Source organism: Mobula birostris, chromosome 2, assembly GCF_030028105.1.
Source record: "Mobula birostris isolate sMobBir1 chromosome 2, sMobBir1.hap1, whole genome shotgun sequence".
NCBI lineage: Eukaryota > Metazoa > Chordata > Chondrichthyes > Myliobatiformes > Myliobatidae > Mobula > Mobula birostris.
In genome coordinates this window covers 160,990,390-161,015,705 of record NC_092371.1, presented here as the reverse complement: position 1 = coordinate 161,015,705, position 25,316 = coordinate 160,990,390, and positions in this window count along the sequence as shown.

Genomic DNA, 25,316 nt, shown 5'->3' with positions numbered 1-25,316 from the left:
GGCCTTGCATGGATCTGACAAACTTGTTGCCATCAGCTGTTTCCAGTACATCTCAGATAGGGTAGACTGTTGTGTGATTTTATTTGAGACTGACTGGTGTAGAGACTGAAACTGTATTTATAAACTTCCTCCAAGTTGGCTGGAACAGAGCTATGGTTCTTTATCTGATACCAGCTTCTGCGGCAGTCCATGGGTGGTAAAGATCAAGTGCATTTTAACAGTTGGGACACGAGAGTTTACCAATGCTGGAACCTGGGACCTCACACAATCTACTGGAGGAATTCGATAGGTCAAACAGCATCATTGGGAGGAAATAGTCGACATTTTGTGTCAAGATCCTGTATCAGGAGTGAGAGTGGAGAGGTGATATTGTCAGCCCAGAGAGAAAAAGGAGAATGGCAGTCGAGTTCCGGGGTTGGGGGCTCCATCTGTTGTTTTATTTTTTTCTTTCCCCATCTCTGTCTGCCTCCCTCCATCATTTTCCTGTCACAGTTTCCTAACTCCACTCCTCCTCACCTCCCATAAGATTGCTCTGAGAGGCCGGTGGAGCCAAACATGTGTGCTGTCTACCTTATGTATAACAGTTTACAGTCATTAATGCTCGCAGTTGTCTGTGTCACATAACTTACATTTCATCCTCTGGCATATGGGAAATTGATAGTGCACCCGATACAGCTTCCATTGCCATAAACAAATAGCAGCCTAACAGGACAACAGCAGGCCTGGGAGCTTAGTGTGTAAAATAAATGAAGAGTGACTAATTTTTCAAGACAGGTGGCATTTGGTCAGAAGTGTTATTCTGGAAGTCAGAGCAAAGACAAACTCCCAAAAGAAACAAACTGTAAAATAGCTACGGTCAATATTACGAGACCCTATAAAGTTGCAGTGTTAATTGTGGTACATCACTTTAACACTATGGGCTCGGGTAATTAGAAGTTCATTAAAAGCAAAATGCAAACCGACTAATTAATTCATCACAACTCAACAAGACAAATCCAGCTCAGCTGTTAAAGGAAAGCTTGGATGAGCTGACAGCCGAATAAAGATATGGTTTATCACTGCAAAAAACTCAAAACAGACTTTAAATGGTGGGTTAACCAGACATGCTCAGTTAGTTTCAATGGTCTGTCCTGTAAACGAGTCAGATGAGGAGAAAAATAACTTTCAACTGTCCGGAGAATTTAATGTTCTGGAATATAGTTTTTTGGGGCGGCATGGTAGCATAGTGGTTAGCACAACGCTTTACAGTCCTGGTGACCCTGGGTTCAATTCCTGCCACGGCCTGTAAGGAGTTTGCACGTTCTGTAAGGATTTCCTTTGGCTGCTCTGTTTTCCTTCCACAGTCTAAAGACATACTAGTTGGTAGGTTAATTGGTCATTATGAATTGTCCCATGATTAGGCTCAGGTTAAATTGGGGGATTGCTGGGTAGCATGGCTTGAAGGGCCAATTTCACTCTGTATCTCAATAAATAAATAAATAACAGATCTGTGTGGTTCAAAATCTGTGATCCAGAATCCAGCTATGACCTAGAGAAGGCTATCATAAGAGCAAAGAGGCAATAACACATGAAGTCAGAGATACAATCAGACACACAACAGCTGTGGCAGGGTTTGTACGGCGTTACTTCCTAAAAGGTGAAGGCCAGCGGCATATTGTCAGTGAAGCTTCACTCCCCAAGGAGCCCAATGCCTTGAAAGGGAGTATAACACTATGCCTGTGTGAATCTTCGCAACCTTTGGCTACCCTGTGATCTCTGCCTCAGTGGTAGATGTCAGACCCAAGACGATGAGCCCCTGCAAGGTGTCAGGCCTCAGCACCGTTCCCGGATGGGTACTGCAAACTGGGTTGACCACCTGACAGAAGTGTTCAAGGACATCTCCCACCTCTCACTGCTGTGGTCTGAGGTTCCCACTTGCTTCGTACCAGTGCCCAGGAAGTGCAGGGTGAGTTGCACAACAGCCATTTATTGATGGCACTCACACTTCCAGGAAGGAAGTAGTTCAGGCAGTTGGTTATGGTTAGAATTAACCCCTGCCTGAAGAAGGACTTGGACTTGCTACAGTTACCTACTGCAACAACATGTCTAAACAGTCGACAAGATGTTCTTTATGAAGTCCTCCAGTCAGTCACAAGAATTGCAAATCAGGGAGGTCAGGTAAAATTTCTATGGGTTCCAGCACATGTAGGGGTGAAGGGGAATGAGAGGGTGGATGAGTTGGCAAAGAGGGCGTTAAAGAAAGAAAATATAGAAGTGCACATTAGTATCAGTAAAGCAGAGGTTAAATGTGTAATCCGAGAAAAAATCAACCAAATGTGGCAAGAAAGATGGGACAGGGAGGAGAAAGGGAGGCATTTATATCAACTACAAAAAAGTGTTTCAGGTACCAGGGTAGGTAGTAGATACAGAAGAGAGGAGACTGTGCGGACTAGGTTAAGGCTGGGGCACTGTACATTAAACAAAACATTGAAAATGATAAGGAAACACCAGACAGGGTTGTATGAGGAATGTCAGGAAGAGGAGTCAGTAGAACATGTAGTTCTGAGTTGCAGGAAGTATGGGATACAGAGAGAAATGATGAGAATTAATCTAAGGCAACTGGGGGTGCAGGAATTCACATTAAAAGGGTTGCTGGGCATGGGTGAGAGAGCACAGGTTAGGTATTTTTAGCTTTCTTAAGGGGTACAGGGTTTTTTTTTATAGGATATGACTGATAAGCAGGAATAGGGTACTAGGATGGCCAAAGATTGCAGGATAAAGTATAGGTTAGGGTGTGTGTGTGTGTGTGTGATTGGGTGAAGGGATTTAGAATGTAAGTCTGTTGCGCACTCCGGAGCAGAAGGTGGCAGTAATGCACCATTAAGCTGGGTGCCAACCGCCGTAAAACAAGACGAAGAAGAAGAAGAACAACAACATGTCTACAGCAGATGTAATCTCACTAAATCTCCAATCTGAGACGGAGCATCTAGACAACAGCAAAACATATGCCATTTACTGTTTATCAATTACAGCTCGGAGTCCAACATGACCATCTTCTCAGTTTCAAAACCTGTGCGTCTGCAATTGGACCCTCAACTTTTTATCAAAAAATCACTGTCAGTGTGGATCAAATGTGGAAAAATGTGAGGTTTCTCACTTTGGTAGAAGAAGGATAAAGGTAAAGTATTTTTTAAAAGGTGAGAGACTGAGAAGTGGTAATCTCCCATTTGAACACACAACATTAGAAGTTAAAAATGCAGGTGTAGGAAGACATTTAAAAAGTCAATTATATGGTGGTCTTTATTGCAAGTAAACTTAAGTATAAGAGGAAACATCTTGCTCCAGTCTTACAGTGCCCTGGTGAGGTTGTATCTCAAATATTGTGTTGTGCTCTGTTCTACCTAATGAAGTGTAGTGCCCTGGTTAAGAACATGTTTTATTGTGTTACAGCTTTTGTGCATGAATTGTTTTATTTTCTGCAGTTTTTCCATAAAACACAATGTGTTCTGTTAATTAAGTATCACGGATCAGTATTTTGATTTCTGCTAAGATAAGGAGCTGTTTGCTCAGCTTAGGTATGTGGCGTCAGCCAATCGTGTTTGTCTTGATACCATTCTGGAACATTCTGTCCAGTGGGATGCCATGGAACATTCCAGAGAGCTGGGCGGGATGAGATTTCTGAGGGACAGATGGCTGGTTTTGGGTCTTTGCTGGCAAGGGTTAGAGGAAGGAGGAAGTGCAGAGAAGAGCACAAGGGAAGATGCTCACAAAATCCCGTTTTGTGGAGATGAATGGTTCCAATGCTCCTCAGTTTGCTAGTTCATTTGAAATGGTCTTCGAGGGAAGTTCAAACTGTGGCTGGTGTCTTTCATGCAGAACATGGGTTCAGGGCATGAGAAATCAAAACAAAGTACCCGATTACTCCAGAAACGAGCTCCAACATTTATGTGCACATTTAGACTGGATTAACTGTACTTGGCCCTTATTCTTTTTTCTTATTAGCTGTTTATTAAAGTTGAAATATCTGTAAATATACCTCCATTTTAATTTTTAATTTTATGCTGGCATATTTTATGTCTGTTATCTACTGGCAAATGATAATTTTGCATGGGGCAGCACTTACATGGCATTCACCATAATTTCTGTTCATTCATCGGAACATTCCAGTTTTCCTGTTTGGTTGAACCCGAATCACACCGACTCTAGACGTGCATTGCTTATTGAAGGTGGGCTTCTCACCATTTCTCATGCAATGTTGAGTCACGTGTTTGTAGCCAGAGTTAGCCAACAAGCCTGGTTTATTACGGGTCATGATGAGAGGGTAAACTTGTTATAGTGAGGGTGCTGAGAAAGATCATCAGATCCACTCTTGGTTTGGTAGATTTAGTGCATGAAGAGGAATTAAACAAATTGTGCCCACACTCCACTGAGTTAGGAGAAATACCAAGTGATAAAAACACACAACATTGTTATGGCACTTTACAGCATTAATGTGAAGTTAATGATTTTACAGCAAACATTGTCTAGACGTTGGGTGGGGGGAGGTGGTGGTGATCACAGTCTCAGAACAGGGTAGTTTAAGTCCAGTTGTTGAGTATATTCAATATAGAAATCAAAAGGGGGATGTAGTCATGTATTCTATATGAAGGACTTTTAAATGCTAGAGCATTTGAAGATATGGTTCAGAAGCAGGTTTCAGGATAAAATATGAGACATGATCTTAATGAATATCAGAGCACTTATGATGGGACAAACGGAATTTGCATAGATTTGACGTATTATTTAAAACTTTGACAAACAGTAGAAAGTATCTGGATTGGTTGCATCATGGCCTGATAAGGAAACAACAGTATGCAAGAACAGAAAATCCTACGCGAAGTTTTGGATACAGCCCAGCTTATCACAGGAATAGCCCTCCTCATCACCGAGTACTTCTACAATGAGCACGGTCACAAAAAGAAGCATTCATCATCGAAGACCTCCACCACCCAGGCCATGCACTCTTCTTATCAGGAAGGAGGTACAGGAGTCCTGGATCCTAAAACACCAGGTTTAGGAACAGTTACGACCCCTTCAACCATCAAGCTCCTGAACAAGCGTGGACATCTTCACTCACCACAACACTGAACTGATCATTGACACAACCTATGGACTCTCTTTCAAGGACTTCACAAATCATGTTCTCAGTATTATCTATTTATTACTTTCTTTTTCTGTATTTGCACAGTTTGTCTTTTGTACACTGGCTGATTTGTATTTGTGTGTCTAGTTTTGTACTTCTATGTTCTACTGTGAATGCTTGCAAGAAAATGAATTTCAGGGTAGTGTTTGATCTCATACTGTATATATACTTTGAGAATAAATTTTATTTGAAGTTACAACTGTTCCTTATCTTGTGTACTTTGAGGGTTTGTGCACACCAGTAGTGGGTAGAAATTTATTTTGGCTCATGCTGATTTGCTCAGGGCAGAGGCTCATTCTGAATTCATCTCAGGCTAACTCAGAAGGATTGAGCTGCTTATGCCTGTCCAGCCTTCCACTCTTGTCACCTTGAAACAAATAGTTAAACATATAAATATCTAATTTGTAATGTTCTGGAAAACTGAGCAGCAATGGAGATTGTCCACAAATCAATATTATATAAGCAATCAGGTTCAACAGAATGAAACATTTTTAAAGTCTGAATTCTGTGATTCAGATGTTGCCGGTATTAATCTATGCAGTTGCTTCATTCACAGGGATATTGGAATGGCATTATTTGTGCTGCATATGGGATCTCTCGATCACTGTTATATTCACAGTATTGGTTATGTCATTTGGATGCCTAACTCACTTCTCCCCAAGCAGATCATTTACACTCACTTGAAGAAAGGTGAGTGAACCCCTGGTGTGCAAAGGAAATGCTTCAAAGGTAACAACGAGATCAGCCTGAAGAAATTCAACATTACGTCTAAAAGTTGGAAAGACATTGCACTCAATAGATGCAACTGGAGGATATCTGATCAAGAGGGAGCTGCATTACATGAGAGCAACCTTCACTGCGCCGCAGAGATGGAGCGGCAGCTGTGAAAGGAGAAGCTCAGAATCAGGTTTATTATCACTGGCATGTGACGTGAAATTTGTTAACTTAGCAGCAGCAGTTCATAATCTAGCAGAGAAAAATAATAAATAATAATAAACAAATAAATGAATTACGTATATTGAATAGATTTTTTAAAAAGTGCAAAAACGGAAATAATTTTATTTTTAAAAAAGTGAGGTAGCGTCCAAAGATTCAATGTCCATTTAGGAATCAGATGGCAGAGGGGAAGAAGCTGTTCCTGAATTGCTGCGTGTGTGCCTTCAGGCCTCTGTACCTCCTACCTGATGGTAACAATGAAGAAAGGGCACGTCGTGGGTGCTGGAGGTCCTTAATAACGGACGCTGCCTTTCTGAGACGCCGCTCCCTAAAGATGTCCTGGGTACATTGTAGGCTAGTACCCAAGATGGAGCTGACTAGATTTACAGCCTTCTGCAGTTTCTTTCGGTCCTGTGCAGTAGCCTTCCATACCAGACAATGATACAGCCTGTCAGAATGCTCTCCACGGTACATCTATAGAAGTTTTTGAGTGTATTTGTTGACATGCCAAATCTCCTCAAACTCCTAATAAAGTATAGCCACTGTTTTGCCTTCTTTATAACTGCATCGATACGTTGGGACCAGGTTAGATCCTCAGAGATCTTGACACCCCCAGGAACTTGAAACTGCTCACTCTCTGCACTTCTGATCCCTCTATGAGGATTGGTATGTGTTCCTTCATCTTACCCTTCCTGAAGTCCACAATCAGCTCTTTCATCTTCCTGACATTGAGTGCCAGGTTGTTGCTGTGGCACACCTTCACTAGATAGCATATCTCACTCCTGTATGCCCTCTCATCACCACCTGAGATTCTACCAACAATGGTCGTATCATCAGCAAATTTATAGATGGTACTTGATCTATGCCTAGCCATACAGTCATGGGTATACAGAGAGTAGAGCAGTGGGATAAGCACACGACCCTGAGGTGCGCCAGTGTTGATTATCAGCAAGGAGGAGATGCTATCATCAATCTGCACAGATTGAGGTCTTCCGGTTAAGAAGTCAAGGATCTAATTGCAGAGGGAGTTACGGAGGCCCAGGTTCTGCAACTTCTCAGTCAGGATTGTGGGAATACTGGTATTAAATGCTAAGCTATAGTCAATGAACAGTATCCTGACGTAGGTGTTCTATCATGGGGAATGGGAGTTTCTCTGGATCTTCCAGAGGACATAATGTTCAATCATTGAAATTTAAAATTTCCTTTATCCTACCCAAATTTCACATGAGCTACTGCAGATTGTTATCATTTACACAAGGATCCTGGAGACTGCACAATTCTTCAGAGGTGATGAGGAAGTTTTAAATGAACCCAAAATGACCACCTAAATGTTGCAGCGCAGCAAGATTTTAGAGTTAAAAAATGTGCAGCAAGGTGATTGAATTTTGCAGCGTGTGGTTTCTTCAGAAAAGAAAAGATGATCTTGTTTAAAAAAAAAGCAGAAAATGGACAAATTCAGCATTTCATAAACAGTGAGTACCAAGAGATAATAATCATAAATAATAAAAAAGTAAGCAGAAATGGCTCGCTGCATGGGAAAGATAGATATATTTGATTGCACAAGAGATAACTGGATATTGTATACTGATCAAAATGAGCAGTATTTTGAAACAAGTGAAATTGCCAATGAGAAGTGTGTGCCAGTTTTGTTGAGTGCATTGGGCGGAAAAGCATACAGTTTGCTTAGAAGTTTAACTACTCCAACCAAACCAGCCAAAATGACATTGTGATTATTACTGATATTGTGAAAGTAACCCGGGAATATTTAGAACAAAAACCATAGCTGATTGCAGAATGCCTTCATTTTCATAAGTGGAACCAAAAGGAAGTGGAATCCATTTCAGCATGCGTAGCTGAATTGAAGAGATCGTTGGAGCATTGTCAGTTGAGTGATGGGCTTAATGATGCACTGAGAGATCATTTAGTTTGTGGAATCTAATGAGAAAGCATCCAAAAATGGCTCCTAACTGAAGCACCAGTTACATTTAAAAGAACAGTTGAAATGACTACAGACAGAGATGCAGTTGAGTTGCATCAGGAATGAAAGTGAGTATGAACAACATTACCATGTTTATTCTTAAACCGGCCTGGCCAAACAAATTGTGTTAACATCATATTAGAAGCTCACTTTCACCAGACTATTGCAGATTTAAGGGCAAAACTTACAGAAAATGCAACAGAATAGGACACATCCAAATGGCATGCAGGGCAGATGAATATAAATGGTCTGATCAAGGAAGAGAAACAGATAAGATGAAGTTTCAAAAAGAGCACTAATCTGCATGCTGTTGATAAAAAAAATCTGATAATGATGAGAGGAAGGCAGGACAGAGTAACTTTCAGATTTACAATATGAAAACTAACAATTGACAAGGAACACAAACAGGAGAAAATCTGAAGATGCTGGAAATTGTGGGGCTGAGGAGTGGGAAAAGAAAACATCAGCCATAATTAAATGGTGGAGCAGACTTGATGGGCCAAATAGCCTAATTCTGCTCCTATGCCTTATTGTGTTGTGTGGAGTGGTCTAAATCCAAAGTGACACACACAAGATGCTGGAGGAACTCAGCAGGCCAGGCAGCAGCTATGGAAAAGAGTAAATGGTTGAGGTTTTGGGCCGAGATCTTTGAAGGGTCTTGGCCAGAAACGTTGACAGTCTACTCTTCCTCATAGATGTTGCCTGGCCTATTGAGTTCCTCCAGCATCTTGTGTGTGTTGCAATAGACAAGCAATGTGGCTTACATCAGAAGTGAATTAATTAATTAAAATGGAATTGGACACTAGCTTGGCTGTTCATTCTCGCCACAAAATTAGTTTGAATGGCACTTCAAATATACGTACATATCTGAAGCCTGCAGGTATCCAGCTGAGAACTTATACTGGAGAAAAGATAAGTCCTGAGTGTATGACATTCACTCTAGTGTTGGAGAACCATCCATCACTTGCATGCCACATCTCCTGCAATTGAGTCAACTGAAAGCAAATGAAGAAGGTACTGGATGATGCCACAGCCGTATTCAAGGATGGTGTTGGAAAACTCAAACTTATCAAGGGTAAAATCGTGCTAAATGAGATTGAAACATCCAAGCTTCACAAAGCCCACCCAGTTCCTTGTATCATACGTGAAAAACAAGCCAGTGAAACACACAGGAAGTGCTGCAGGAACTCAGCCAGTCAGGCAGCATCTATGGAAAAGAGCAAGCAGTCAAAGTTACAGGCCGAGATCCTTCCTTAGAACTGGAATTGGGGATGGGTGGGAGTCAGGATACGAAGGAGGGGGAGGGGAGGAAGGTGGCAGGTGATAGATGAAACTTGGAGAGGGGAAGAAATGAAGTAAAGAGCTGGGAAGTTGATTGGTGGAAGAAATAAAGGATTGGAGGAGGAGGAATCTGACAGGAGAGGATAGAGGACCATGGAAGAAAGGGAAGTGGGAAGAGCACCAGAGGAAAGTGATGGACAAGTAAGGAGATGAGGTGAAAGAGAAGAAAGGGGATGGGAATAGTGGAGAGGAGGAGGAGCAATTACCCAAAGTTAGAGAAATCAATGTTCATGTTATCAGGTTGGAGGCTACCCAGACGGAATATAAGGTGTTGCTCCCCCAACCTGAGTGTGGCCATATCACAACAGCAGAGGAGGCCATAGACTGACATGTCAGAATGGGAATGGGAAGTGGAATAAAAATGGATGGCTACAGGAATATCCTGTTTTTTTCTGGTGGACAGAGTGTAGGTGCTTGACAAAGCAGTCTCCCAATCTATGTCGGGTCTCACCGATATACAGGAGGCTACACTGGGAGCACAGTACACAGTAGAAGGCTCAAACAGACTCACAGGTGAAGTGCTGCTTTACCTAGAAGGACTGCTTAGGACCCTAAACAGTAGTGAGGGAGGTGTAGGGTTAGGAGTGGCACTTTTTCCACTTGCAAGGATAAGTACCAGGATGGAGATCAGTGTGGAGGGTGAGTGGATAAGTGAGTTGCTTAAGGAGTGATTCATGTGGAAAGTAGAAAGTAGCCAGTGAGCTAGGTTACAAAGAAGCTGAAGGAATTGAGTGAGTCCATAGGCAACACCAGTGGTCCCTGTAGCTAAGAAGAATTAGTCTGTCAGGCTCTGTGTAATGTTAACGTCACCATCAACCCAGTACTGAAAGTAGAATAAAACTCTTTGCACAGTACGTGGAATATTTCTGGAGGGAAGCACTTATGAAAGTGGACTAAGCTGACGCTTACCTACAGATGGAGGTGGAAGAAGAGTCCGAAGTACTTCTCCCCATAAATACTAAAAAAGGCTTTATCCCTATAATAAGCTTATTTTTGGAGTAGCATGTCTCCCTGCACTCTGGCAAAAGCCATGGACCAGGTGCTACAAGCTGCCCAGGCATTAAGTGTTTCCTGGATCACATCACTGTTACTGGTAAGAATAAGAAGGAATATCTCCAAAATCACAAGATAGTGTTAAAAAGGTTAGAAGATTATGTGCTCAGAGCACGATGCAACAAGTGTGAGCTTGTTAAACCAAGCATCACTTACTGCGGTGACACCATTGACGCACAAGCTTTACTTAAGTATGCTGAGATAATTCAAGCAGCAAATGATGCCCCAACGCCAAAGGGCTTATCACAGGATTGTGGTCCATTTTAGGATTTATCAGTTATTATAACAGGTTCCTACCAAACTTGGCTACTGTGCTCTCCACTTGAACTCATCATTTCAGATTGGGAAGAAATGGCAAAGGACAAAGCGGTGTGAGGTAGTTTTCCTAAAGGAAATGGAGAGATCAGCCATTGTGCTCACAGATTGTCATTCATATCATCCAGTGAAGCTTGCCTGTGATGCCTCACCTAATGGTATAGGTGCAGTCATGTCACATATTGTGAGCGATGGAGGTGATTGCCTATATGTCTTTGCATCACGTTCCCTTACCGCTGCAGAGAAGAATTACGTGCAGATTGATAAAAAGCCCTTGAGTCTGGTTTGGGGTGTAAAATGTTCCAACCTGTACTTGTAAAGGAGTGAGTTACTCATTACTGATAATCAAGCACTAGCGTTTATTTTCTATCCACAGAAGGGTGTTCTACTACTACCAGCAGCACAAGTATAGAGATGAGTTCTGTTTCTTGTGGGACACAATTACAATATTGACTTCAAGAGGACAACAGATCATGTAAATGCTGATGGATTGTCCCATTTACCCTTGAAAAATGAAATATCGGAAAAAATTTACAAAAGAAGAGACTCCTTTTGATGCTTTCTCCCAAATGAAAATGGAATATTTCCCTATTATGGCAGATATGATCCACAGGGAAATCAGAAAAGGCCCCACACTGTCTCAGGTCTAAACGGCCATCCAAAATGGCTAGAATGTGCAGCAGAAATTCCAGTTCCCCCATTTTTACCAGCCCAGGATAAACATGCCCTTGACTGGGATTCCCTTATGCGGGGATTGAGAGTTGTTGTACCATTCAAGCTGAGAGCTTGGATGTGAAAGTGTTGGAGGAGCTACATGTTGGTCATCTTGGCATGGTCAAATTGAAAGCGGTGGCTAGAAGCTTTGTCTGGAGTCCTGGGATAGCGCAACTTTCCATGCACTGTTTTGGATACCAACACATTCAGATGAAAAGCATCTAGAGCTGTCAGAACTACTTTCCTGCTGTCCTAGCGTCAACTCCCACAACTTCCATGGAGGAGGTCCCAGAACTTGATATTGTTTCACTGCTACAAGTCTCACCTACCAAACAGAGTGATCCCCTTTGTCAGGAAAGACATTATTGCACAAGAGTAAGAAATCCCCCACAGCATTAAATCTTTAGGTCTGAATGGGACGATTTAAAATTTACCATGCTGTGGATGTCTGTTTAGTAGTTGTATTATACTATTTACTGTGTATATAGTTGAGATACATTCTGTATTGAGTTGGAGTTTATAGCTAAGTAGGAAGGAGTGTTGTGTTCAATAATATTTGAGTAATATTGTAAATATATTGTTCTATTAGGCATTCTTTGTTGTTTACATAATTCATTATGGGTTATATGGAAAAGTACGTGAGTGCCATATGTTACCATGCCACCATGTCATATGTGTTTGTTGCTTAAAGTAAACATGAAAAATGTGCACTTATCCCGTTCTCCCTGTGTTTTTTATTCAATTAATTTATGGAGTTACAATATATAACAGCTTGGTGCTTTGATTGCCTCAATACAAAAAATTGACCACGTAACAAGAACCAAATAAAATGTAAAAATGATCTCATTTGAGATTGCACCCAAGCACTGTGATGCAGTTAAGTTTTGGTTATTGATGCCAGACACACAAACAAATTCCACGTTATATAAGACAATGATAATAAGCAAACAAGAGCCAACATGCAGATGCTGGAAATCCAAGCAACACACACAAAGTGCTGGAGGAACTCAGCAGGCCAGCAGCATCTACGGGGAAGAGTACAGTCAAGGTTTCAGACTGAGACCCTTCATCAGGACTAGTAAACCTGCTTCTGATTCCTCAAATAACCTGCCTCCTTCCAGAAAAGTCTCTGTTTCAATTAGATGTCTCCAATCATTCCAATGGACATATGTTTAGTTGATCCAAACATTCCCTGTTACAGAGTCATCCAATCACAGAAATCTGCACTTAGAAATCTGTTACCTCAACAACAGGACACTACAAACCACCTCCTGCACTACCATGGGCTTGCCTCTGATTGTGTTGTTTCTTTTCACTAATAACAAACATGAGAAAGTCTGCAGATGGCGAAAATCCAAAGCAACACATATAGTGCTGGAGGAACTCAGCAGGTTAGGCAGTGCCTATGGAAATGAATAGGTATTCGATGTTTCGGGCCGAGACTCTTCTTCAGGACTGAGAAGGAAGGGGGAGATGTCAGAATAAAAAGGTGGTGGGGGGAATTTTTTCGCCAGAGATTAGTGAATCGGTGGAATGCTCTGTCACAGACTGTGGTAGAGGCCAAGTTTGTGCATATATTTAAGGTGGAAGTTGATTGTTTCCGATTGGTCAGGGCATCAAAGGATATGGCGAGAAGGCGGGTGTATGGGGTTGAGTGGGATCTGGGTTAGTCATGATGGAATGGCAGAGCAGACTCAATGGACTGAATGGCCTAATTCTGCTCCTATGTGTTATGGTCTTATGGTCTAAATAGGCCAGCTGGCAGATGATAGGTGAAGCCAGGTGGGTGGGAAACATCAGGGACTGGAGAAGAAGGAATCTGATAAGAGAGGACAGTGGATCATAGGAGAAAGGGAAGAAGGAGGAGACCCAGGAGGGACTAAAGAAGGGAGGAGTGAAGAATTTGTTTACCATAAGGAGAAATCGACATTCATACCATCAGGTTGGAGACTACCCAGATGGAATACAAGGTGTTGCTCCTCCACCATGAGGGTAGCCTCAAGTTGACACAAGAGGGTAGGGATCGACACATTGGAATGGGAATGGGAATCTGAATTAAAAAGTTTGGCCACCGGAATTTCCCACTCACAGCGGATGGTGTGGAGGTGCTCAACGAAGTGGTCCCTCAATTTACAAAGGGTCTGACCGATGTAAAGACTTTCACTAATGTCTTGTTTTGTGCTTTTTTGACTGTTATAACTTATATATGCTTTTTGTACATTTGTATTTGGTGTGTTGTCCACAGGCTTGTGAATTTGCTGCATTTTTTATTTTACCTCACAATATTTGTGCAAATGATAATCAACTCAGCTTGACTTGATTTTTTTTTGTTGTATTCCGCACACTCACAGCACCAACAACAATATGGTGAGCAGATGGGGAGGAGGGAGGGAGGGGAAACCGTGGGAGCCTCTGGCCTGTAAATGAGATGTTCTACTTGAAGAGGCACCCACTCCACTGACTAGGCCATAAAGCCATTGGACTCTGTATGACACAGCATCCATGTTCTCGTTCTCTGGCCAATTCTTGGGAGATGTCACCCTGGGAGCCTCTTAGCCTCCCTGCAGTTAAGCAAGGCTCTACTCTTTTCTGACCTGTGCCCTCAGAACTGCATCCTATCTTTAAACACCCCTTTCCTATGTTGTGCTAAACCATGAGCCAGCTGGAGATTGGAGGCTGAAGAAGATGACCTGTCCTGGGGTGTTGTTTTCCTGCAAGTGTTATGGTTTCTTCCCACATTCTAAAGACATATGGGCTAGTAGGTGAATTTGTCACAGTAAATTTTCCTGCGATTAGGCTAGCGTTAAATAGGTGGGTTACTTGGTGTGCAGCTGGAAGGGCCTGTACCATGCTGTATGTCCAAATAAAATAAATAGAGGACTATGTGCTGGGTGGGAGGCGAGAGAGGGGAGGGGGGCTCTTTCATTGTTATTGCTGTTGGTGTTCTGTGTTGTTCTTCTGAGCATTCTGGGCATGCTATTTTGGTGCCAGAATGTATGGCCACACATGTAGGCTGACCTCCAGCACTGGGATGTGTTGGTTGTTAATGCAAGTGACATATTTCATTGTATATTTCAATGTACTTGCGATAAATAAATCCAAATCTGAATCTGCTATTCTTGAATTCTGAATGCCTGCCTGCAGCCAGGGCAGTACAGGGCAGATCAGGACATAGGTCCTCCCTGTGGTGACCACCCATTCGTCAGCATGGTCAGTGATGATAGGAACAGAAAGTCTGTACCAGAAGCAATGGGGATAGGCTCAGGGGATGGAGCAAATCACACAAATGAAACTTTCTTGTCTCTGTTCGTTCTATCTGAGCCCCTCCCTCTGGAATTTCCTCACCAAATCTTTTGGCTCCTCCAATCCTTTTCTGTGTAATTTTATCAAAGCTTTTGATAACTGTTATATAAAAGGCACAATTTAAACCCAAGTAGAAACAAAAGAATTATTAAGTTTTACATCTAAGTGTCAAGTTCAATTGTCATTTATCCGTACATGAACACAGTCAAACAAAACAGCGTTCCTCGGGGGAAGGTGAAAAACACCTTGTCATAAACACCACAAGGCACATATAGCACATATATATATATTTTTTTATTTTTTTTCTTTCAGGAAATAACAATTAGGATAGACAAAGAAGAAATGGTAGATGTTGTGTACTTGGATTTTCAGAAGGCCTTTGACAAGGTGTCACATGAGGCTGCCTGGTCTGATCGGCAGGAGGCAAAGACTGGGGATAAATGGAGCCTTTTCTGATTGGCTGCTCCACAGGGGCTGGTGTTGGGACTACTTCTTTTTACATTTTATGTCAATGAAACATAATTGATCACAGAATTGATGCTGCTGTGGCCAAGTTTGTGGATGATACAAAGATAGGTGGAGGGGCAGGTAGTGTTGAGGAAGCAGGGAGGCTGCAGAAGGACTTAGACGGATTGGGAGAATGGGCAAAGAAGTGTCAGATGGAATACAGTGTCAGGAAGTGTATGGTCATGCACCTCGATAAAATGAATAAAAGCATAGACTATATTCCTTAGAGAGAGAAAATTCAAAAATCCAAGGTGCAAAGGGACTTGGGAGTTCTTGTGAGGATTCCCTAAAGGTCAACTTGAAGGTTGAGTCTGTGGTGAGGAAAGCAAATGCAATGTTAGCGTTCACTTTGAGAGGACTAGAATATAAAAATAAGGATGTAATGCTGAGGCTTTATAAGGCATTGGTGAGGCCTCATTTGGAGTATTGTGAGCAGCTTTGGGACCCTTATCTAAGAAAGGATGTGCTAGCATTGCAGAGGGTTTGGATAAGGTTCACAAGAATGATCCCAGGAATGAAAGGGTTGTCATATAAAGTGTGTTTGATGGCTCTGGGCTTGTACTCGCTGGAATTTAGAAGAATGAAGGTTGATCTCACTGAAACCTATCGGATGTTGAAAGGCATAGGTAGTGTGAATGTGGAGAGGATGTTTCCTATAGTGGGGGATTCTAGAACCTCAAAAAATAGATATGTCCATCTAAAATGGAGATGAGGAGGAATTTCTTTAACTGGTGGGATAGTGAATTCATTGCCACGGGTGGCTGCTGCGACCAGGTCACTTGTGGAGGTTTATAGGTTCTTGATGACTCAGGGCATGAAAGATTATGAGAAGAAGCAGCAGAAAGGGCTTGTGAGGGAAATGGATCATTCAGGATAAAATGGCAGAGCAGGCACAATGGGTTGAATGGCCTAAACCTGCTTCTGTATTACTGTCTTATGTAACTACAATAGCAATAAACATAGATTGTTGGTTCATGTGGTGGTGTCAGCAAAAACAAGCCAGCAGTAGTCTGATCATCACACGCTTGAGCAGTGACAGACAAATGCAATCCAGCTTGCCTTCCACCAAGCGAACACTGGAGGGCAGCATTGATGGGAGGGGCTGGACCCCAACCCAGTATAGATCACATGCCCCACAACCACTGGTGTCTCCTCCCTTGGGTGACTGCAATAGGCGACCCTGTGGCATGAGGGCCTGGTTCACCCTACAACTGAGGCCATGCAAATTCCCTGCTGTCAGTCTCATCAATGAGCCAGTGAATCAGACTTGTAGTATTGTACGTTACCAATGCTCAACAGGGTCTTGCAATGACAACACAAACATCCAAAATAATCACGTGCTCCATTTGTTAGATTGTGCACCAACTCCAGTGCTTTCCAGTAACAGGCAGCAATACCGTCATTCCCAAGTTCAGCTCCTCTGCCACCAACCAACTCGCTGATGGGGTAGGCCTGCAGTACTTGATATTCTTCATATGCATTGCAATCATAAAAAGATGTAAAGACAATTCAACGTTTAGTTGGACCTGGTGAGGTCCAAATATGCGCACTGCTAACTTACTGGAAGTATTCCACCACCTAACACGCAATAAAGTTCGAGAAGATGTTGGACATCAGCTTTTATATTTGTTCATGTTTTTGATCTAAAAGGGTCAAGATAAATTCACAGGAGGTAGAGTCACAGAGCAGTAAAGCAAGCATTGAGTCTATGCTGGTTTATCATTTTGCCAAGCCCATTGACATGCACCCAAACCATAGCCCTCCATACCTGTCCCATCCATGTACTTGCCAAAACTTCTCTTAAATGTTGAAACTGAACTCACATCCACCAATTCTGCTGTCAGCTTGTTGCACACTCGCACCACCCTCAGAGTGAAGAGGTTCCCTGTCGTGTTCCTCTTAAATCAGGGGTGTTCCACCTGGGGTCCACAGGCCCTTTGGTTAATTGTAGGGGTCTATGGCACAAAATTTGAGAATCACTCCTTTAAATATATCACTTTTCGCCTTTAACCTATGTTTTGTTTAAAACCAGCAGCTTGTCAGTTATAACCATACAGGGAGAAATCACATCTGTGCTGACTCACAAGAGAACAATTCATATTCCACAGTCATTGATTGATGTAGTTTTTTCCAGGAGCCTGAAGGATTAGTAACTGCTGATGAAGAGACCAGAAATCCAGGAGATTAGTCTGAATGACAGGTGCACCGAGGACGAAGCTGAGGGGTTTAGTTTCTGCAGTGGTTCAGAAAACTATGCTAATCATTGAAGGAGGTATGCATACAGACCACATAACTTCTTTTTGGAAAGAAAGAACTTACATTCTGTAAATACAAAAGATTCTGCAGATGCTAGGAATCCACAACAATACACACAAAATTCTGAAGGAACTCATCAGGTCAAACAGCATCAATGGAGAGGAATAGACAGTTGACATTTTAGGCCAAAACCCTTCATCAGGACTTGTATTTTGCATCTGCAACTTGTATTTTGTTCCATCTTTGTCACAGCCTCAGGACTCTAGCGCACAGACACAATTCTGTAAAAGAAACTCCAGTCCAGTGTGCCTATCCCCTGAAAGAGATAGCAGATTATTATGCAGCAGGCCAGGCAGCAACTTTGATGTGTGTTGCTTGAATTTCCAGCATCTGCAGAATTCCTCGTGTTTGCAAATTATTATTGGTAGGTCCTGGTTTCCTTGCAGATTCCTGCTGGTTAATTAGTTGGTTATTGTAAACTAGTAATTTGTGTAGATAAGTAGTGAAAGACTCAAACAAGTCTGTCTATAACAGACAGAACAAGTTGCAGAGTTACAGGGAAGTATGAAGGGAGAGGAATGGGACTGATAAGATTGCCATCCTGACAGATCAAAGTTCAATATAAATTTATTATCAGAGTGCATATATGGAAGATGGAGTTCAATCCAGATAAGTGTGCAGTGATTCATTTTGGTAGGTCAAATATGATGGCAGAATGTAGTATTAATAGTAAGACTCTTGGCAGTGTGGAGGATCAGAGGGATCTTGGGGTCCGAGTCCATAGGACACTCAAAGCAGCTGCGCAGGTTGACTCTGTGGTTAAGAAGGCATACAGTGCATTGGCCTTCATCAATCGTGAAACTGAATTTAGGAACTGAGAGGTAATGTTGCAGCTGTATAGGACCCTGGTCAGACCCCACGGAGTACTGTGCTCAGTTCTGGTCGCCTCACTACAGGAAGGATATGGAAACCATAGAAAGGGTGCAGAGGAGATTTACAAGGATGTTGCCTGGATTGGGGTGCATGCCTTATGAAAACAGGTTAGTGAACTTGGCCTTTACTCCTTGGAGAGATGGAGGATGAGAGGTGACCTTATAGAGGTGTATAAGATGATGAGAGGCATTGATCGTGTGGATAGTCAGAGGCTTTTTCCCAGGGCTGAAATGGCTGCACAAGAGGACACAGGTTTAAGGTGCTTGGGAGTAGGTACAGAGGAGATGTCAGGGGTAAGTTTTTTACGCAGGGAGTGGTGAGTGCGTGCAATGGGCTGCTGGCAACGCTGGTGGAGGCAGGTACGATAGGTTCTTCTAAGAGACTCCTGGATAGGTATATGGAGCTTAGAAAAATAGAGGGCTATGGGTAACCCTAGTAATTTCTAAGGTAGAGACATACTCGGCACAACTTTGTGGGCTGAAGGGCCTGTATTGTGCTGTAGGTTTTCTATGTTTCTGTTTCTATATGTTACCATATACTATCTTGAGGTAATTTTATTTCAGGCGTTCACAGTAGAACAAAGAAATACAATAGAAGAAATGAAAAGCTACACACAAAGACTGACAAACAACCAATCTGCAAAGGAGGACAAGCTGTGAATTCGTAAATAAAAAATAATACTGACAGCATGAGCTGTAGACTCCTTGAAAGACATGGACTTGATGGGATGCTCGGCTTCCTTTTGTGTCATCGTAAGAAATAAATAATTTACCTTTTGAAAGTATCCTTTTATAATCTTGTGACATCTCAAAACATCTAATCAGCAGTATGTGATATGGAGGCTTTATAAGGCACTGGTGAGGCCTCACCTTGAGTATTCTAAATGGTTTTGAGCCCCTCAGCTTAGGAAGGATGTGCTGGCATTGGAGAGGGTCCAGAGGAGGTTCACAAGGATGATTCCAAGAATGAAAGGGCCATCATACAAGGAACGCTTGATGGCTCTAGGTCTATACTTGCTGGAATTCAGAAGGATGACGGGGGATCTTATTGAAACCTTTCGAGTGTTTGAAAGGCCTAGACAAAGTAGATGTGGAAAGGATGTCTCCCATGGTGGAAGAGTGTAGGACAAGATGGCAGCATCGCAGGATAGAGGGAGCCCTTTCAAAACAGAGATGTGGAGAAATTTCTTTAGCCAAAGGGTGGTGAATTTTTGGAATTTGTTGTCACATGCAGCTGTGGAGGCCAGGTCGTTGGGTGTATTTAAGGCAGAGGTTGATAGGTTCTTGATTGGATATGGCACCAAAGGTTACGGGGAGAAGGCCAGAGACTGGGGTTGAGGAGGAGAAAAAAAAGGGGATCAGCAATAATTGAATAGTGGAGAAGACCTGATGGGCCAGACTGCCTAATTCTGCTCCTACGGCTTATGATCTAGTCAGTGATGGAGTTCCCTCCTGTATCTTGGCCAATATTTATTCAACAGCCATCATCTTTCTCTTTATTACATGATGGGGTTCTTGCTCAGTACAATTTGGCTGAGGTCTTTTCCACATCTTAACAGCACTCCAATCAGATTCTGACAAGCCAATGTGAACAGCACTGTGTGAGTGAAGGTCTTCAAACCTAACAAAGCTGGTTTTCAGCTTATTCTTCTGACCAGCGTAAAGAAATTATTTCTATGGTTGAGGGATATGCATAACATAACAGCGCAGCCTTCTGATGGCAGGGATGAACAGCAGAAAAATGTGAACAAAAAAGGTAATTACCGTGGAAAGGAACTGGATGGGACTAACAAGTACAGACAGATATTGGTCCGAAACATTGAAGAAAAAGAAAGAATCAGAGGTCAAGAAAATCCCAAGTAGTCAGAGCTATAGTTCAAAGGATACAGTAATGTAATGAAAAGAAGGATTAACAGTCAATAAAATGATTAGTCATATCTCAGAAGGAAAACATAAATTGTTTGAGAAAGGCTAATGCAACGAATCAAAGTTGGAGGCAAAGCATTCTTAGATACCTTTCAATGGAAAAGATAGAAAGATTAATCCAAAAAAAGAACAAAAATACACATATCACAGAAAGCCCATTAAAAGTCTGAGCTCAGGAAAGAGATATTGGAACTAATAACTTGGCAGAAACTTGAGTAGCAATGAAAATGACAAAGAAAATTGCCTTTAAGATTCTATACATCTGTCTGAAAATACATGAAAGGCTTCACGGCAAAGAACTCTCAGGCAACCTGAGAGAAATTTTAGAACAGAAATCACAAAATACTTGAAATGTGGAGCAAGTCAATCCGTAATTATTTCATATCGAACAGAAAATAAAATTAAGTAACCTTCCAAATGGGCAGCAAATGTGTTAGAAAGTGAAAAATAAAAAAAAACAGAGCTGCAAATGCTCGAAATTTGAAATAAAAGCTTATTTCTTGGAGATACTATGCAGAAGAAATATTGATTAGCCGTTTTTAACTTACAATTTATTTATTTAGAGATACAGCGCAAAACAGCCCCTTCAGGCCCAATGAGCTGCAACCCACCTATTTAACCCTAGCGTAATCACAGGACATTTTACAATGATCAGTTAACCTACTAACCAGGAAGTCTTTGGACTGTGGGGGCGGGCGGGGCGGGTGCGGTAACTGAAGCACTCTGAGGAAACCCACATGTTCACAGGATGTCAAGAATGCCCAGGAAGGCACCTCCCAGTCTCCATACAGCTAACCATAAGACCATAAAATATAGGAACAAAATTTGGCCATTTAGCCCATCAAATCTGCTCTGCCATTTTATCATGACTGATCAAACCCCTTTCAACCCCAATCCCTTCCCTTCTCCCTGCATCCCTTCATGCTCTGACTGATCAGGAATTTATCAACCTCTGCCATAAAGTACATAAAACCTGTGGCAAAGAATTCCAGAGATTCACCACTCTCTAAAGAAATTTCTCATTATCTCTGTTCAGAAAGGATGTCCCTCTATCCTGAAGCTGTGTCCTCTAGTCTTAGACTCTCCCACTATAGGGAACATCCTCTCCATTTCCACTCTGTCAGGGCCTTTTATCATTTGATAGGTTTCAATGAGGTCACCTCTCATTCTTCTGAATTCTAGTTAATACAGGCCAGAGCCATCAAACACTCTTCATATGACAAGCGATTCAATCCTGGAATTATTTTTGTGAACCTCCTTTGAACCTTCTCCAGTTTCAGCTGAATCTGTCCCAATTCAGACCCCTGTGGAACACCACTAGTTACTGGCAGCCATTCGGAAAAGGCTTCCTTTATTCCCCCTTTTTGCCTCCTGCCTATCAGCTACTACTTTATCCATGCTAGAATCTTCCTTCTTATACCATAGTCTCATAGCTTGTTAAGCAGCCTCATGTGTGGCAGCTTGTAAAAGGCCTTCTGAAAATCACATCAACCAATTCTCCTTTGTCTATCCTACTTGTTATTTCTTCAAAGAATTCCAACACATTTCTCAGACAAATTTTCCCTTGTGGAAACTATGTTGACTGCATCCTATTTTATATGTACCTCCAACTACCTTGAAACCCCATCCTTTATAATCGACTCCAACATCTTCCCAACCACTGAGGTCAGACTAACTGGTCTACAGTTTCCTTTCTTCAACCTCTCTCCCTTCTTGAAGAGTGGAGTGACATTTGCAATTTTCCAGTCTTCCAGACCATTCCAGAATCTAATGATTCTTGAAAGATCATTACTAATGCCTCCATGATCTCGTCAGCCACCTCTTTCAGAACCCTGGGGTGTACACCATCTAATCCAGCTGACTTATCTACCTTCAGACCTTTCAGTTTTCTAAGAACCTTCTTTCTAGCTATGGTAATTTCACACACTTTATCATCCCTGACAATTGGAACTTCCACCATACTGTTAGTATCTTCCAGACTGAAGACAGACGCAAAACACCTATTCAATTTCTTTGCCATTTTATTTCCCTTATTACTACTTCTCCAGCATTGTTTTCCAGTGGTCCGATATCCACTCTCACCTCTCTTTTACACTTTATGTATCCAAAGGAATGCTTGGTATCCTCTTTAATATTATTAGCTACTTTACTTGGTATTTCAACTTTACCTTCTTAATGTCATTTTTAGTTGCTTTCTGTTGGTTTTTAAAAGCTTCCCACTAATTTTTGCTCTATTATATGCTCTCTCTTTGGCTTTTATGTTGGCTTTGACTTACCTTGTTAGCCGTGCTTGTGTCAGCTTACCTTTAGAATATTTCTTCCTCCTTAGGATGTATCTATCCTTTGCCTTCTGAATTGCTTCCAAAAATTCCAGCCATTGTTGCTCTGCCACTATCCCTGCCATTGTTTTTTTCCAATCAATTCTGGCTAACTCCTCTCTCATGCCTCTGTAATTCCCTTTACTTCACTGTAATACCGATACATCTAACTTTAGCTTCTCCTTCTTAAATGTCAAGGTAAATTCGATCATTTTATGATCACTTGCCCCAAGGGTTCTGTTAGGAGTTCCCTGCCACTCATTTCCAGCTCATCACCTGAAGCCTATTTAAATCCAGCTCTTATTCACAATTCATTCATATGAACAAACCAGCCTTAGGCAGCTGCTCCGAGCCTTCAGTCACCTTGTTGCCTTGTATCTGTTCTGTTTTGTTTAGTGGCCCAAATTATGCAGTTTGCTCTCAAAGTTATCACTCACTGCTAAATTGTCTGCACTCCTCTGCATTGGGTCAAGCCTGACGGGATGAGTGAACCAGAGACTGACCCGAAGAGTTTGTTTGCATAAAGGAAGTTGTTCATCAACTGAAGCACACAATCCAGAACAAGCAAGAAACCATTAACCATCTGTTCACTACTCTCAACCAACTCAGTCTCAATACAACAAACCTGCACCAGTCAACTTGCTCTCTTGGAGACCCAGATTCCAGCAGATCCATTTAGGTGGATCTCCAATCCAATGCTGCAACTTCCTGTCCCAGTGAATCTTACATTTCGAGCTCCAGCCATCTCTGTATGCAATGGACGAGCGAAGAATGCTTTGATTCTTTCTCTTGACTGGGGGAGCTCTGACCTCGGCCACTGTTAACTGGGACAATAAAAAACCCATTTGCAACCAAAGCCAGGTTTTCAAATGTGAGGGACGTGGAAGGGGGGGGGGAGGCGGTGGAAGCAGAGGATTGGCTACTTCACCTGCGTGAATGCCTCTTTCTTGATTCTGGATTATACCGTGGAATTCAGCACTCTCGCAGCAGAGTGTGGCTGTAATGTGGAAGCACTGCTGGCCCATTACCATCACGTCCTTTCAAAGTGCTTGAAAGTTGTTTCTATGTTTCTAACAGTTCGACCCTGCTGAAATGGGTATCAACCGTCAGCTCATTATTCCATCCACCCAGAATCTTGCCCTAAATGCTTGGGACCCTGAGAACTTGATCCGCCAGGCCCTACAAAACAAGCCTGCTCGGGCCGACACACCTGACAGCCACATGTCTGCGTCGGCAGCTGTGTGCTCTTACGCACTCCAGTGGGCCTACTTCTCACATCTCACTGGCCATCCAGGACTCTGGATTTTCTGCGATGACAGGTTTGGTGGCCCATCCTGAGCGCAGATGTATGTCAGTTTGTCGCAACCTGCCCTCAATTTACCCAGTCAGTTCCTCCAACCAGTGGCTCTCTAGGCTCCTGCACCCATGCCAGTCCCTCAATGCCCATGGTCCCATATTGTAACATATTTCATCACAGGTTTGCAACCTTCCAGTAGGGCCATGGTAATCAAGACAGTGGTGGACCAGTTCTCCAGGGCGACCCACTTCCTTACCCTCCCCAAGCTTCCATCAGCCACTGAGATTGTGGACCTCGTTCTCCAACATGTTCGTCTCCATGGCTTCCCTCAGGACATTGTGCTTGACCATGTCCCACAATATGTCTCCTGCTTCTGGTGAGCCTTGTGCTCCTGTCTCTGCACCTCTGAGCTTGTGCTCTGGCTGTCATCCACAAACAAATGGACGGTCAGAAAGAGCCAGTCAACACGTGGAGAAGTTTGTGATGTTTCACTGAATCCACACTTCCACACCGAAGGAATTTCTGCTCTGGGCCAAGCTGTCCCACAACCTACACACCTCTGCTGCAACAGGTATGTCACCTGATGAAGTGCTTCATGGCTACCAACCTCCATTGTTCCCTGTGGAGGAGGCAATAGTGGAGGTCCCATCTGCCAAGACCCTGGTTTGCCAATGCTGGAGTGCTTGGGAGAGTCACTGAGGGCCATCCTAGTTGTTAACCATTCCTACAGCCACCAGTCTAACCGCTTTTGGTTCCCAGCCTACTCGGGCCTGGGGACTGTCTGACTGCCCAGCTGAGATCTAACCCTGTGCTCCAACTCCCACAAACTCTCTCCCCAGTTCACTGGTCCTTTTAAGATAAGGGTTACCAACCTTTTTTATACCATTAACATGAATCCCACATTGGGAACCCCTGATTTAAGGTTACCCATCGCGTCAGTGCACTTACTGTCTCCAGCTGCCCCTGTCCCTCAGGATCACATTTAGTTTCCGTGTACCCTGCCTCGAGGCCGTTGTCGGTGAATCACTCAACCCATCTGAGACTGGGTCTCCGGACATGTTTCACTGGTTAATAGATTCATGTTATCATGGACAGGGTGTGCAGTACCTGGTCAAATGGAAAGGGTACAGCCCAGAGGAGAGATCTTGAGTACCATCCAGTTATATTTTGGATCCATTGCTCATTAAGGGGTTCACTGGGTCCATCCAGATTTCCCTGGGTTATTGGGGGCCAACTGTGGGGGGGGGGGGGAGGGGGATTCCTATCAAGCCTTCACAGG